General features: G+C 43.2%; 1 protein-coding gene across 5 annotated transcripts in view; it reads left to right on the top strand.

Moving 5' to 3' along the window:
* MAPKBP1 (mitogen-activated protein kinase binding protein 1) overlaps positions 1-16,815 on the top strand; it is a 100,655-nt gene that overhangs the window by 29,636 nt on the left and 54,204 nt on the right. The gene's annotated exons all lie outside the window — the stretch shown is intronic.

Genomic DNA, 16,815 nt, shown 5'->3' with positions numbered 1-16,815 from the left:
TGGGATCTCTTTTAATGGAACTCCTCTCATTCGTCTTGCTCTAAGCTGGGAGTTAAATACATTTTGTGGACTTTTCACTGTGTTTTGTAGTGTGATGAACATAGGCATAACTCATTGTGATTCTCAGTCCAGTAAATACCGAATGGAGCAAATGATTCTTTTAGTGAATTGACAGAAGCCTTCTTGTAGATGCCCTGCAGTTTGTGACTTGCCATGTTCCTTAGCCAAATGTGAGCAAAGATTTCAGGCTTACAGCCTGAACCTGCTTATATGTGGGTTCTTTGGAGTGAAATACATCTTTCAATTGTGGTCTAAGTTCAAATAGAGGTATCCAGAAGGAGACTTTGGTGGAAAGCAAAAGAGCTACCTACAGGGACATGGGTGAGGTCTGGAGAGGTCTGCTGCGATGCAGGAATCAATATGAGTTTGTCTCTTCTTTGAGCTTGTTCTGCTGGTCAGCAAGCTAAAAGAGAAGACAAAGGGCACTATCTCCAAGTCATATTGCATGAACATACTCTTAAGACATGAAAGCTGGAATTAGAAGACAAGATATTCCACATCAGTTGTAAATTATGTTTTCAAGGGTACCATAAGTGTGCTAGCAGCATTTAGAGATTCTGTGTTTGTGGCTAAAATGAGAGATGGAGTCAGTGAAACTGGCTAGAAATTTTTGCCTGACCTGGTGATATCCTAGTTCACCAAATCACAGCATTGCTGTGTTTGGGGCAGCCTCTTGAGATCATCTAGTCAACCCTCATGGTCACCTCTAGCAGGTTGCCCAGGACTATGGCCAGACAGCTTTTGAATATCTCCTGAGATGGAGATGCCACCATCTCTGGGCACCATGTTCCAGTGTTTGACTACTCTCAAAGTAATACAAACAAAATAAAACCACAAAAATAAAGGGTTTTTAAAAAAATGTATTTTTCCTTTGTGTTGAAATGGATTATAATATGTTTTAATTTCTGCCTATTGCCTCTTTTTCTGTCAGTGGACAGTCTGTTAATCTGCAGACAGTGTGAGGTCCACATCAGTGTTCAACAGCATCTGTTATGCTTGAATTCTTTGGAGCCAGGCAAATATATTCTGGTGTGTTTTGCCTCTTCCTGTGTATCTTTTCTGACACTGAATATGTTGACACTTGAGGTCAGCAAAGAGAGAGAGAAGAAAATGAGTGCACTAAACAGGTATTTTGGGCTCTTGCATAGCTGAAGGTAGGTTAGTTTTGTTAATAGCAATGTCCTTTGATAAGCATGCCTGACATTGATTTAATAAAGTGTGAGTACACCTGGGGTTTCTTTTGGCTAATTAAAAGGTTATGTGGTTCCTTAGGGCTTTACAGGGGAATTCCTGTCCTTACTTGTTGGTGGTAACATTTCATGGCCTGGGCAGGAATATACTAGATGTGTGTTCTAAAAGTTTAAAGGCTTGTATGACTTGCTGTTTTTTGGCCATGGCTGGCCTGATACTGTTGTGATATGCTGCAGTCAAGACAGTCTTAAGTTAACAATCTAATAATCTTGTTCAGTTTGGGTTTTGTTGGTTTTTGTAGGGTTTTTTAGTTTGGTTGGTTGCTTTTGTGGTTTTTTTTTTCCTCATTCTGATTTCCAGTGAATGTCTCTTGATTTGGAAGAATCCTGGCCTTTCTGGTACACTGGCTTTATTTCTGTTTCTATTTGAATTGCACAGCCTCACAGAATAGGTAGGGCTGGAAGGGACCACACTGGGTCATTTGATGCAACCTCCCTACTCAAGCAGGGTCATCCTAGTGCACATGGCACAGGATTACATCCAGACGGTTCTTGAATATCTCCAGTGGAGGTAACTCCGCAGCCTCTCTGGGCAACCTGTTCAGTAAAGAACTGAACTGTCATCTGCACAGTAAAGAAGCTTTTCCTCATATTCTGGTGGAAGTTCCTGTGCATCAGTTTCTGCCCTTTGCCTCTTGTCCCATTGCTCGACATCACTGCACAGAGCCTGGCTCCATCCTCTGACACCCCCCCTTGAGACACTGATAGACGCAGATGAGTCCCCTCTCAGTTGTCTCTTCTCAAGGCTGAGCACCCCAGCTTCCTCAGCCTTTCCTCGTAAGAGAGATGCACTAGTCTTTTAATTATCTTTGTAGCCCTTTGCTGGCCCCTCTCCAGGAGCTCCATGTCTCTCTTGTACTGAGGAGCCCAGAACTGGACACAGCACTCCAGATATGCCCTCACCAGGGCTGAGCAGAGGGGCAGGATCACCTCCCTGGACCTGCTGGCAATGCTCTTCCTGATGAACTCCAGGTTCCCACTGGCCTTCTTGGCCACAAGGGCACTGCTGGCTCAGTTGTTGTCCACCAGAACCCCCAGGTCCCTCCTGGCAGAGCTGCTCTCCAGCAGGTCGGCCCCCAGCCTGTGCTGGTGCCTGGGGTTATTCTTCCCAGTGCAGGACCCTGCATTTGCCTTGGCTGGATTTCAGACAATTCTTCCCTGCCCACTCTCCAGCCTGTCGAGGTCCTTCTCAAGGGCTGCACAGCCCTCTGGGGTGTCAGCCACTCCTCCCAGCTTTGTGTCATCAGTGAACTTGCTGAGGAGGCATCTGCCCCTTCATCCAAGTCACTGATGAACAAGTTAAACAACACTGGGCCCAGTACTGAAACTTGGGAGACACCACTGGTGACAGGACTCCAACCAGATCCTGTGACAGTGATTATGACCATCTGGGTTCCATTACTCAGACAGATCTGTGCATTTGCTGGACACCAAACTACTTGCATGAGTGTGATGTAGCAGACTGGGTGTGGCTCATGCACAGTTGTTTCATGACCTGTGCATGCAACTTGGTCATCCTCAGTTGTACTCCAGTGGTTTCCCCATCATACTGCTCGTGCACAGAGGTTTTGCAGTGCTGACATGCAGATGCTTTACTCCTCCAGTCCTACCCCTAAAAGCTGAATTTACGTAACAACGCTGTATTTTCCTAAGAACACTTTCAACATACCTAGATTGATTTGGTTGAGATCAAAACAGTTGCCCCAGGCATTGTGACTTCATCCAGGTATACAAGCAACTATGTGAATGAGGACTTGTGCATAAGAAGCTTTGGCATTCTTTGAGCATAATATTAATTTGGGTCTCTGGTTTGCCTAAATTTTTTTTTTTTTTAATGTGATTGTTTTTCTGAGTTTTCTCTTTCCTGGAGTTTCTGAATCTCTTGGGAAGTTTCTTAAACTGATAAAAGAAGCAATTCCCAATGCAACAAAACTCATTCCAACTCCACGGTTGTGCCAAAGAGCTGTGTTACATTATTTTTTTCATTTTCTTCCCAATGGCTTTTGCACATATCCTTTCTCTGCTTTTACCCTAATGAGGCTTCCTCTCTGGCAGTGTGAGACAGCAGCTGTGCTGATCCTGGTATGTTTTTTGTGGGATGCTTTTGTTATAGGAGACCTTTCTTCATGTCAGCGGTAAAGGGCTAAAGGCACTGAGTGCTGCAGATATTCCAGTCTACTACTTTGATGTGAAGCTCTTGTCTTGGGAGATAAGACAACATAAGAGAGAAAATTGTATCCTCTGCAAAGGTCTTGCATCTGCTGCCTGCATTCACTTGTTTTTGTATTGTCAAGTGAAACAAACCCAAAGTTGCTTAACTGGATCTTTGTTTGGGTTTTGCAGTGAGTAACAAAGTTGCTCTTGTGAGGGGAGTACAGAAATGTTCCAAATTTTTTACCTCTTGTGGTAGGACCAATGCTCTGGCCTTCTTTTGTTTCAGTTCCCCTGCTTTGCATTTTCCCTGCTCTTCTCAGTTTATTCTCTTTTGAGTGTTTTTTTTTTTTTTTGAGTGTTTTTTTTTTTTTTTGCTGTAGCTAGTTGAGGCTCTGTTTCCTAGAAACAAGAAGAGAAACAAAACTAAGAAAATCCTCTGAGTATGAGTAACATTAAAAAGGAAAAAAATGGCTGTGTAAAATGTCTATAATTTAAATTCTAGACCAGTTGCTAAGATAGCTTTAGTCAGCTTATCTGGTTTTGGTGTTTTGTTTACTGTTGTTTTTTAGGCCTTGTAGGTTGATATGACTGACCGATTGATCTTACTTCTCATTGTTCTTCTTGGCTCTCAGCTGATCCTGATAGCTGGTTGGGAACCTAATCTTCAGGCACTTGCCTGCTTGAGGAAGCATCCTGTGCTTTTTCTTCTGAGGAGCAGGAATGTAGCACTTTGTGCCTTTAGTGTGCAATGCCTTTTAAACACTATGCTGTCATGCTCTGGTCAGCTTAAGCATCCTTCTAGCTCTGCTCATCAATTTGGAGCCACTCTGATCGATTTCAGGGATTTTTTTACATTAGTGTTCCTTGCTGGGAAAACTGGTATTTGATACATAGCATGTGTGCTGAGTTCATCAATCTCAACCTGCATATTCTTTTGTTCTTTCCTCCTTTCAGCTCTTGAATAGTTCTTTACATACAGCAGCTCCTGCTAAAGGCAGATATGTGTTTAATATAGTGATTTCTCTCTGAGACATAGTAAAATTAGTTTCTCTGGCTTTCTCTCAGAAATTACTGTAGACAGTACAGACACAGGTCTCTCGCTAGCTCTGTGTGTGCACAGTACATTTGCTGAACACATGATTTGGATGCCCCTGTATTCTGACCCATTTCGGAATGAATCATCCTTATTTGTAGATAGGAAGGGAGGGACAATAAGAGATGGATGATCAAAGTTAAAATGAAGATACTGAGTCTTTTATCCTGCCACTTTTTGCTGCATGATCTGGTTGAAGAGTTAACTTGTTCCTTCTTCAGCTTTATCGCCTTGGCATTTTCGTTAGTTGTTTTGTTTTGTTTTTTTGGAGATAGGACAAGTAAATTCCAAAATAAATAATTGTATGAGTGTTCAAACCAGAAAACTGCACAGTTCTTGGTCAAATTTTATTTTACTGCAATTGTGCTGTGCATACTGCATGTCAGTGCAGCAGCTTCACGTGTGCCAACCTGCACTGCAGCAACATCCAGTCACAGTCTCATCTCTTTTCACTGTGTCTTCCCCTGTTGCACCCCTCATCCTCAGCTGCTTTGCAGAATGGAGTGGAAGCCACTTAACTCCTCAGCCCTTCTGAGTCATACCTCTCCTGGCTCTCAGGTCCTGCGCCGACCGGCAGTGATGATGGTCTCTATCACAGCAAAGGGAGGAAGGGGATGCACAGGAAATGAGTGAATTGGTTTTAATCCATCTAGGAGCCTGCTCAACACATGTGTAGCTGTCTCACATAGCTGAGTGGTAAATCCCTCTGGAAGCTGAAAGAATGGATATTTTTCTTTTCCAGAAGTGATTGTTGGTTTGCTCTCAAATACTTCTTTCCAGTTCCAGTAGATGGGCTGTAAGGTTGAGTGGTTTCCAGCCCATCCACACGTGGATGGAAAACTTTCTCTTGGAAAGTTTTAGTCATAATTTTCCATCATTATATATATAGATTACTGTACAAGGTAATAAATTATCAGTTTAGAAAAATTTCACTTTACCTTAAGCTGTATATAACCCACAGTGGAAGAATAAGACTTAGGATAAACATTGTGAAAGTTGAGCAGGTATGATGTTGCCTTGCTCCTTCTTTCTTCCTTAAAGTGGAAGGTTTTGGTCAATGAGGTACAGTAACAAATTTTGAGAGGCAAATATAACAGGTGACTGATGGTGAATGAGGCAAAATGCTGTTCTGAACTGGGATCTTTCCAGGACTTATGACCACTTTGGCCAGCTTAGAATTAGTGGTGACGTGGACAATGAAATCCTAATTTGTAAGTTAACAAGTATTCCTGCCTTATTGCAGTGCCTGTTTTTATTAACTAATTGATCTCATTGCTTGGGTGTCACAATGGTAGTTGCCTTTAGAAAACTCTGTGTGCACAGAAGCAATCTACTTCCTTATAGAGCCAGTACATGGTACATGTGCAGCTTGAGCACAGCTCTACTGCTTTGTGCAGGTACAGTCCTTCACTCATTTTTGCTTAGCATAAACACTAATGCTATTGGGCTGTATCCCAAATGCAGCCTGAATTGGTACAGGGATTTTGAAATACTTGAGCTGCTGGGTTGCCAGTAGATAAATCCACTTCTCCTGGTGTTGCCTCCTTCAAGTTTACTTACCAAAACCTCTGGAGGAGAAGTTCTGTGGTTTCTTTTTATGGTCTTTTGTAGAGGAGAATCCTGTGGTGTTGTAAAGATGTAGAAACCTACCATAAAATGAAAAGTTCTTGTGTATGCTTCAAAGCAGATTTCAGCATCTGGTCACATCAAGAGGCAGCTTGCTTTGTCCTGTTTGAAACAGGACAGTTGCCTTTCAAGAGTTAGACCTCTTTCCCCTCATCATCTCACAGGAATCTGGAGTTGTTAATAAGTTTCTTCTGTGAGGCTGCTGTGCTTACCATGCCATCTGGGGAGATTTTCCAGCTGGCACAATTGTGATGATGGACTCAGAGGTGAAGATAAGAATCCCCTTAAGTGAGATCGTTGAACATAATTAGAATCTGTCCTGCTACAACCAGACCAAGCAAAACTTTGTATCAAAAGTGAACAACAGGGAGTTTCAAAAAGATGATTAAAAAGTAGCCAAGCCCTTCCTTCCCTTTCCTTCCCCAGCAGTAGCAGATTTCTCAGAGAGAAGCAGGGATACTTTGTGTCTCAAATCTCCTTGTGCTAAATACCCACTGGAGAGAAAAGGAACTTATCTGCGCTGGGGCATGAAGACCGAGGTATAACAAGACTTCATTCACTTCTTGCCTTTATTAATGCAGATTAGGAGGCGGGGAGGGTGTAGCTGAAGAACTAGCTGTAGAGAAGAAGGGTGGGCTGAAGAAGGCTGACACAGTCTTAGTTTCTGGCAAGAGATTGAGGTCTGTACTTGGGACAAAACAATGGAGATAAGCTTTGCAACAGTGCTTTATTCTCAGGCCAAATAATTGTAACTGATATTTTAATTATCAGAGGTGGATTTAAGGGGGCTATGGCCTCTCCTCTGTTCTCTTGCAGTTGACCCATGACATTCACAAGTAACAGTCATGCAGTTTGGAGTAATTGCCCTCTTCAAATCTAGATAGCAGCTGGATCCAGTTCTGGATCACCCATCTTCAGACAGAAGAGGTCCTGTCTGCTGGAGCAGGGGCAGTCTTTCTTGTGTGAGCTGTTTCCACATGTCCATAACAGCTAGACAGGAATTTCTACATTGGTTTTTTTCTTGGTCTCCCTTTCTGGTCTCTCCTTTCTTGGTCTCTCCAGTGAGTACTGGAGACTCTTCCACATTGAATCCACGTCTCTAATAAAGCTGCACCTAAAAAGTGGAATTGTTTGCTGAACAGTTGTGTATTGATCAGTTCAGCTGCAAGCTTGCTTGGTTTGGCAGAAGAGAAGACAAATAAGCAAACAAAGCAGTAGTAGCAATCATCTGGAGCTGTAGACAAACTCTCCTGGTTTAAGACTTTACCAGAATTGGAGTCAAACCTTTAAATTGACTTCCAGGCAGTTTTCATCAGCCAGTCCCCTAGTGCGTGTGTGTGTGGCTGCTTTTGATCTCTTGCCTAATTAATTAAAATTCTTTACTTTTGATAACCAGCGGAGGACGTAACATTTGGTAGAATCTTAAATTATGAGGTAGCTGTGAAGCTTCAGACCTGCAGCAAACCTGTTGCCCAGCAGAAAAGGGAGAAAAATAGGACAAAACCTCAAAATAGCTGGGCAGAAAAGCTTCTTACTAAACTAGAGGGAGACTTAGTCAAGTCTTCCAAAAGTACTGCAGCATACATTGAGGACTGCAGCACTGGGGTGCTGTCAGACAGCTGGAGGGAATGTGTTGGGAGCTGAGCCCCTGAGTCTGAGAGCTCAGCTGCTGGATGGGGAGTTGGTTAATGCCATCTTTGCCAGCTGTGGAGTAGCTCTTGTGGTGGATGGTGGGAATCTTGTGGAATGCTTGGCTTCAGACCTTGTGTGACTTCTACGTTGTGTCACTCTTGGTCTTGAAAGATGAGTCAGGGCAGTGCTGTTTGATGTTGCCAGGTCCCTTTGAGACAAGCTGCTGTTGTGCTGTACACAGAGTGCTGTTCCCCTGTGCACAGAGTTTCTGGGTACTTGTCCTCAGTGCCACACGCTAATCCAGCCTTCAGGTTACAAGGGGTGGGTTGCTGCTCTGTAGCCAGCCTCTACAGCTGGGGACAGGTAGAGATGTAATGTGATGCTTTGTCCTACAGTTACTATTTGAGGATCTGGCATCAGCAATAGGTCTGATATGGCATCCTCCTTCAAGCCTCCAGGTACCAATGTATCTGTTTATTCCCTGTCTTTCAAGAGAAGTCATGTGATATGAGCCCTTTCTCCCAAAAATTTCTTTGTATACCCCACACTATATGGGATCAGCTTGTGCTCATCCATGCTTTTGTAATTCTCCTTTCTGTCAGGCACCTGGAAAAGGCTGGACTTTGTAGTTGAGCTCAGTGTAGGAGCACATTGCTGCATCCCTGTCTGGCTACGGAACCTCCTGTCCCAGAAGGAGCATAATCTGTGCCCCCTCTTGCAGCCCTTCCAGTGCCAGGACCTGTGACAGGCAGTACCCACTCTCTGCACTCAGGATGAATCAAAGTTGAAGTCTGGTGGCCCTTGGTAAAAGTTTGCTGCTATTTATAAAAACAAAACAACACAAGCTAGAAAACCTCAACCAACCCCAACCAGACCCCCAAAAGCCACAACAGGAAGCCTTGACTTATTTAGACTGTTTAGACTGGTTTTTGATATCTAGATTGAATTGAGACTTTTTCAAGGGAATGGTCCAACTGAAATGAAACATTTTGGGGCGTTTCACAAATTTGTACACAGGAAATCTGTAGAGAAAGGGAATATATGAGAGGAAGCAGATATCTTTCCCCAGAAAGAGCAGCCTGAGCATCTCCTTAGGATATGGGAACCCTGCTTTGAGTTGAACAGAAAACTGATTTCAGTTCAGAGGTAAGCTGGTAACTATTCTTTTTTCACACTCTCACCTTCAAATATGCACCAAATTTGCTTCAAATTTGGTTGTGTCCAGGAGAGTCATAGAATGATACAATTTGGGTTGGAAAAGAACCTTTAGAGGCCATCAAGTCCAACCCACCCTGCAGTGAACAGGGACATCTTCAACTAAACAAGTTTGCTCATCTATCACCCCTCTGGACAACATGTTTCACTGCTTTTCACCACATTACTTTTTTTGTAAAAAAAAAAATCTAATTTGGATCTATTCTCTTTTAGCTTATAGCCCATTTCCTACTAAAACAGACCCTACTAAAAAATTTGTCCCCATCTTTCTTGTAAGTATTGTTAAGTACTGAAAAGCCACAGTAAGGTCTCCTGGAGCTTTTTCTTCTCTAGGCTCAGCACTCACATGAGAGGTGTTCCAGTCCTTTAGTAATTTTTGTGGTTTTTCTCTGGTCCTGCTCTAACAGGTCCATGTCTTTCATGTCTTGAGGATTCCACACCTGGATGCAGTACATCAGGTGGGGTCTCACCAGAAGTGTGTTGTTCTGTATTCTTTGTTACTTTATATTTGGAATGATACTGAGGGTTTGTCCAATGGACAGGACAACTTTTCTGAAAAAAGCCTGCAATAGGGAAGAGCCAGTCTATTGTAGGGTATGGGGAGCAGACTTCTTTTCTTTATATTTATAGTCAGTCATGGGACTGGATGGTAGAGAAAATCACTTTGTTTCTCTCAGCTTGGACCATTTCCTAAAAAAGAAAAGTAACAGTTTTCTATTTTCTGCCTTATGGATAATAGGAGTTAGATATTAAATAATGACTATATTAAAAAAAAAAAAAAAAGAAAAAAGAGATAATGGCAAAGATGGTGTGTTGTATGCCAATCCTTACCTGTGCTAGTTTAGACACTCTTCTCCCAAGACCACACACTAACCTTCCCTCAGGGTGGTAAAGCCCACAAAGACAGGCTATGCTGCCTTTCAGAGCCTCTGCAGCGTGGTGATCCTGCTGAAATCCTGCAGCTGGTTCCACGAATGGGACACGAGCTCACCTGATACTGTGGTACATGTACACACACATAAAGTTAAGGACATGATTATAGCAAAAAAATCCCAGATGCTACTGGCTTCACTCCTGCTGTGTCCTTGCTTTCACCTGTTCTAAGTACTGAGCAAGTCTGGTTCTTAGAGAGAGGATACAAAATGGGGCAGTGTTGGAAAGAAATGCTCTCAGAATGCTTTGTAGAAGGAAATGGGATGGAGTTTGTGTAAGCATCCCTTCAGTGGTGTGTTTTACATTTTCCTTTTTTTTTTTCTTTAACATCAGAATACTTCTACATGCAAATTCTTTGATTACTAATTACCTTTGGACTCTGACCCTTCAGTACCACAGCATGACACACAATTGTGTTAGCTGTAAGAAACTTCTGAGCTTAACTGATGGTGAAGTTGGGGATGGTTTTTAGTGTAAGAATGAATTGCAGGACTCTTATATGGTCTAAAGAAGGCTCTTTGCTTGCACTGTCTGTGTAGGCAGTGTGCATGTTCTCTTCCCACCAGTGATGGAAAATCTTGGAGAGGGGTTTTGCTCTGTATGTGGTGCTGCAGTGGTGTGAGTGAGCTGTAAATGAAGTTTTTACTATGGCTAGGGCAAGTAGTTAGGTAGCTTCTGTCCCACACTGTCCTACACAACTGGTGTGGCAGGTCCAGACACTGCCTGTGCAATGTTTCTTGGGGGCGGCAAAAGTATTAGCTGAGTCCTCAAGAACATTAATGTTAGTGTGGATTCTTGCTGTTGCCAAAAATGTTAGTGATGAAGAAGGTGAGAGCAGGGAAATGGGAATGCTGTTATCTGTGCAAGGCTGCAATGAAAATTCTTGTTACAGCAAAAGCATTTAACTGCCTTTGAAGTTTCCCTGTGCTGTATACCGGGGCTGTGAGCAGGGAAAGGTAGGGCTTTTTGGAGGAGCCCTTCAAGTTTGTTGCTGTTTGGGTACCTAACAAACCATATTAAGGAAAACTACATCCTTCTTACTGCTGCCATCCTAGTTCCAGGGCAAATATTCCAGTTCCCTCAAAAGGAAAGTGCCATCATGCCTGTCACAATATCTACAGCAGCTGCTGTTTTAATGATTGTATTGGTAATTTCTGATTTTAACCTGCCTTAAGAGAAACCCTGACTGTCCTCAATCTTAGAGTGTGTCAATTGGATTTTTAAACTGGGAGGCAAGATGGTAATAATCCCATGTAGATGGTTTCTTACTTTGTGCTTTGATCTCATTAACCAGCATGTGAACTAAAGAGAAGTTGCTATTGAAAAGAAAAAAATGGGGGGTGGAGTAGGCCAGGGAAGCATTCCCGTGGTGAGGGTCATAAACTTGCAGTTTATGTGCAAAGAAATGGAAGCAAGAGAATAAGCATGACTGCTATATTTAATAACAGAGCTAAACACTCAGGTAGAGCTCTGCAAGTAGGAAGCTTTGACAGGTTTGGAAAGCTATTGCATGCTAGTGAAATAGGGAAGAGGAGTGTTGCAAAGCTCTCAGTACCTCAGCTGTTTTGGAACATGTAGGCCTTTTCTCAGCTTGAAGCTCTGCGGCCTGCTGGGGTTTGCCCATTAGCTGAGAAAGGAGGGGGATGGCAGAGAGCATGAGTGCCCAAAAGCCTGTGTACCTGCAGGTAGCAGCCTGCTCTCTGCTCTACCTGCTCTGCATCTCTCCAGTTACACCTCCTAGCAACCAGTGCCTTGGAGCAGCAACACCAGTGGCCTGTGAGCCAAGTCCCGAGATTGCATAAGAGCTGGGGGGGGGAGTGGGGACTGAATAGCAAAGTCTGGGATGAAAATGAGATACCAGCCGCCTCAGCTGAGCTCCACCCTTTCCAAGAATCTCAAAACAGGCACTGTCTCCTGGCAACCTTGACACAAATCACAGAGTTTAAGTTAAAAGGAGAATACACAGTCTAAAGGACATATTTCATCACCAGGTGTGAACAACGAGGAGTCACTCCTTTTCTTCTTTCTGGAAGACCTGGCACTGTAGATGGTCACTCAGTGTCAGAAGGCCGTGAGTTAAAGGTTAAAGAGCGTTGTACTAGGATAGCTAAGAAGTGCCAAGAAAATGGTGTATTTTGTTTATTGTAAGCATGCCCTGACTATTGCTTAGGAACCAGATGCAGGACTTGACCCCCTCCCTGCTGCACTGGAAGATGTGCCCTGCAACGCATGCACATGTTGGTCTGTTGTGCATCTGAACATGGTTCTTTCAGCTGGCAGCCAAGGACTGACAGAGCTGACACCAGCCAATTTCTTGCCTTTGTAGTTGTTATGCTTTTGCAACGCTGACCTAATACTTTTTAGGAAGTACTCTTAGTCTTGGACTCTAACGTGACAATATTTCTCTGTGACAGGAGATATACAAGAAAGCAAAACTGAGTTTTATCATGGTTGCTTCTCCTTCCAGGAAAGCTGTCTTTTCAGATCTCCTGACAACTGCTGCTCATTAACTACTCTGAAGAAAAATTTCAGTGCATTTAAAATACTACATATTATGCTGAGAGAGAGGTAAAGCAGAAGTGAATGTTCATATTTTGTTAAAGGCAGGGCTGTCACAAGGCTTCTAAAAAGATAACATGGGCAGAATTTAACTTTGCCAATCTGGCAATGTCTGAGCTGTTCCTTCTGTGAGAAGTGGCAAGGCTGGGAGAGGGAGCTGGCATGAGCTGTGGATGTTTGGGCCTGGGAGCTGCAGCAGGCTTCCTGTGCATTGTGGTGTGGACAGTTGTGGGGAGAAGCAGGCTCCCCCTGCCCCTTCTTTCAGCATCTGCCAGCCTGACCTTGTAGGGTGCTGAGTAGGCAAGGCTGGCAGGCGGCTTTAGTGCCTTTTTGTGGATCTGCCAGCCTGCTGTCCAAGGCAACTGTGATCTTTGCCCATGCCTAGAGAAGTGGAAAACAACTGGCTATTTGAGCAAGTGATTCTTTAACTTCATGCTTTCCAAGAAGCATTCTTTTTTCTCTGTGTGTGTTTGGTGTGGTTTATTTTTTTTTTTTGTTTGTTTGTTTATTGTGGTGGGTTTTTGTTTGGTTGGTTTTTTTTTTTTTTGACACTCTTGCAGAGATATGGCCTGGATTATGCTTACTGAAGCATTCAAGGGGAAAAGCTGCTCCAGTTTCTTTGCTGCAGTGGCGGCTTTTGCTGCCTGCTTGGAATGCAGGAGAGATCAATAATGGGTCAATGGACCCTGGAGGGATCTGCCAAGTACCTTACCCCAGGTGTGATGGTGGTGGAGAGGGGGCTGACAGACAGGGTTAAATTCATTGCTTTTTTGTTTTACTCCTTTGAATGATGCCATTTTAATATTGATACACTTTGTATCATGGTAAAACAGTTAAAGCCCTGAGGCATTAGCCATGAGCTGTCATGTTGGTCTGCCCCAGATGATTAGTTTGATGTATGGATCTTTCTCCTTGCTCTTGAGTTGCCCAGGCACAATGAGGGAATAAATACTCTGGCTGTGCATGCTGCTGGAAACAGAGGTATTAGCCAACTGCTTGAAAGCAGGATATATTTTTCCTTTGGGACTTGGTTTTAAAGGAAGACACTTATTCAGCTTTTGAGGCTTCATGGCATGGTGTCAGCTGCTCTTGCAGGGAAGTTGGTGCAAACCTGAAGTGTAGAGCCAGGTTTCTCTGTGTAATCCCAGCTGGGTCTGCAAATCTCTGCAAGGAGCTGCTTGATCCCAGGAGGGTACCTTCAGAGAGCTCCCATCTTCTCTTGTTATACCATTGGGCTTGAAAGCTGAATTTGCTCAGTATGTGATGACAGATTTGATTATTCTGTGGTAATTTTATTGTAAACTTTGTTTCTCTTTATCTTTTTCTTGCCTTTCCCTCTAAACTACTCTTTGCCTGTTTTTTAAATTTTTTGATTTTTTTTTTCTTGAGCTTGTATTTCATTGCTTTCTCTTCCCCTGTATGTGTGTCTTTTCTCTGAGGTATTTGCCTTGGGCTTTTTTGTTCATGGGCAAAGAGGAAGCACCTCTTATACATGGGCTGTGTATGTGCATAAATAAAAATAGGCAGGAATTTATTGTTGGTATAACTAAATTCATAACACTCTAAGTAATGAATCATTTTACTTTACCTCTAATTATGACAGAAAAAAGGACTAATAATGCATTAGGGTAATTCTATATAAAAATATCTGAATAATTGTGATAGTGCAATTAAAATTGTAATGCACTTCTTTGTTTCTGTTTGGTTTTTCTGGTGTTATGCTCACCCTTATGCTGCTCTTCTGGATCTTAAAGTCAGTTGTTGAGGGTAAATCTTCAGCTTTGTGGCCCTTCTCTGGGAAGAGTATGATGTGGGTTTTACTGGATTCTTCCTTACTCCAGGGTTCATCTGGGTAATTTTTATATGTTTACTAATACACTTTCACATCTTGTACTTGTCGAACTCCACAATGCTTCTAGAATTCACTATGGATAGTGTCTTTAATGCACGTTGGATAATTTTTCTTTGTTTTATTTGCTACCCCTAAAAGTTGTTTTTTTCCAGCTGCAGATCTGTATGTTTTTTGAACAGTGGGTGAATTGTTTGCAGCAGTTTGGTCTCCAATGGCAAGCACGTGCCTCCTCTCTTACCATCCCATTCCTGTACTCCTCTGCACTGTGTCCTGCTTCTGCACTTCTCAAGGCCTCTGCTCTTATACCATGCCTGCATTTTTATCCACTATGCAGTCATTAGTTGTAAATATCTCAGGCTACATAAAATAGCTGTTGGTCAACGTTGTTTATATAAATCTATGGTTGTACTCCACAAAAGATAAACAGAAGTAAAACAAATCATCTATAGACACCTGGTCAGTTACAGAAATTGCTGTCACAGCTCAACCAAGTAAAACAGAGCTACAAGCAGGTCAAGAAAAGTTCAGAGCAGGCAAACCCAGGCAGCCCAAGGCCTTTGAGACTCAGTAAAAAGCTTGTGGACTGTTGCTGAAAATGGCAAATCTGGGGCTGTTAGCCAGATACTGATTGAAGAGGGACTGGATCTTGAGAGCAAGTGGAGGGGTGGAGCACAACTGGGGAGCAAGAGATCCCCTAAGCAGGTGTCTTGGCTGGTCTGTCAGGACAGATAGTTGTTCTTTTCTCCTTGTTGATGTTCCTGGGACAGCTGTAATTTTGGGAGATCTCAGCATATGGAAACCGGTCTTTTCCCAAGAATTAACATAGTATGCTGTGATTCTGTAGTGTTCATCCTGGAAAAAGTTGCATTCTCTGTCTTGCATGTAAAGATGTTCAGGTTTTGAGCCGTATTCTGGCTGTTTCATCTCTCTTGGTCACACCTGGAACCAGCCAGGTGCTGCTCAAGGCTCCATTTCCTAGTTCTTAGTCTTTCTTGTGTGTCTGATCAGCACATTTCTTGGTCATTAACTATCTCAGTGATCCTTTTGTTCCTCCAGCCTACCTATCATCAGTTGCCCTTTGCTCTAACCCCTGCGGCTGCTGCTCATCTGCAGTACTCCGTGGGTGTTTGCCAAGAGTGCTGAAATAAAAGGCAGCTCTGCAACTCCTAGCCCAGTTGATTTGATACTTTGTGTAGGTGTATTGCTGGCATTGCTTCCCTGCCCGAGGGGAGTGAATGGTTTTGGAGAGAGGGAAGGAGAAATATGCACTCTATACGTGTGTGTAAATGTTATAGTCAGCCGTGAGCCCTATGTATGCATATGTCTGTGTATATACCTACATGTGTGTGTATGTGTCTGTACAGGCATTTGTCATTGGTGCCCTATCTCTTCTGAAGCTTGTCAGATGTGCAGACTGACAGACGTTTCAGTCTGTGTAAGGACAGCTGCTGCTTTGCGTGGCTTCATTTTTCTACCTACCTTTGCTGCAGGCTGGAGGACAGGAATATTCTGCAATGCAGCAGAGATAGTCTGTCCCTGGTTCTGCTAGGACAGGGTTTTATTCCTTGTTTCTCATTCATGAGGATTTTTTTCCCTCTCCTGGCTTTGAGTTGTTGAAGGGAATGGGGTTGTTTTGAAGGTGAAGTTCCTGCTGAATCATTGGTGACTAGGTAGCCGTGAGCCATAACAATTAACTGGAAACATTTTCATCTTCCTTGCAATTGTAATGATTCCAAGTTAGTAAGCTGGTTTAAATTTCATGGTTTTCCTCTGAGGCCTTTTTCCCCGTCTGCTTTCCCTACATGCACTTCTTGCCCAAGTCTTTCACAATTTGTCTGGCTTAGCTCTTTGCCTCCCAGGAAAGGTGCCTCCTTAGTGTGCAGCTCTGTAAAAAGCCATCACTCTCCTGAGGGCACTACTGCCATGTCTCTGGCTCCAGTATGGCTCCTCTGGAGTTGTGTACAACTTATCCAGTGGGAGATGGGACCCAGGCTGTCTTTCCTCTCTGCATCCATTTTGTGTGAAGTCTTTTCCTGAGTCATCACCCTGCCTTGTATTTGCCTAATGTCAGAAGGGTTGCTAATTTTAAAAATCCTCCTCTTCTTTTGCACTGCCTCCTTAAAAATAGACCTTGAAATAGCATGAAAATCTCCAATGGTAGATTAAGTATTTTTCACATGGAATAGTTGCAGGTGTGAGGATATGTTGCACTGAGATCAGCTGGACCTGCTAGAAATCACTGTAGCCAGCCCATGTGGATGGGGCAGCACCTTTACTCTAGGAGGAGGCAGGAAGGAAAACTTCTGCAGTTTTTCATCTGTGGTCTTGGTAAAGCTAAAACTTCAATGGTGCCTTGTGTATGCAAGAAGAGAGGCCTGGGCTGATCGATGTTTCAGTCACAATCTCTGCTTGTTATCGGATCTTTTTACCCGTTCATGTGT

The sequence above is a fragment of the Anomalospiza imberbis genome, chromosome 6 (assembly GCF_031753505.1).
Source record: "Anomalospiza imberbis isolate Cuckoo-Finch-1a 21T00152 chromosome 6, ASM3175350v1, whole genome shotgun sequence".
Classification (NCBI taxonomy): Eukaryota; Metazoa; Chordata; class Aves; order Passeriformes; family Viduidae; genus Anomalospiza; species Anomalospiza imberbis.
Note: the sequence above shows the minus strand (reverse complement) of the source record. Positions and strands in the feature narration are given on the sequence as shown.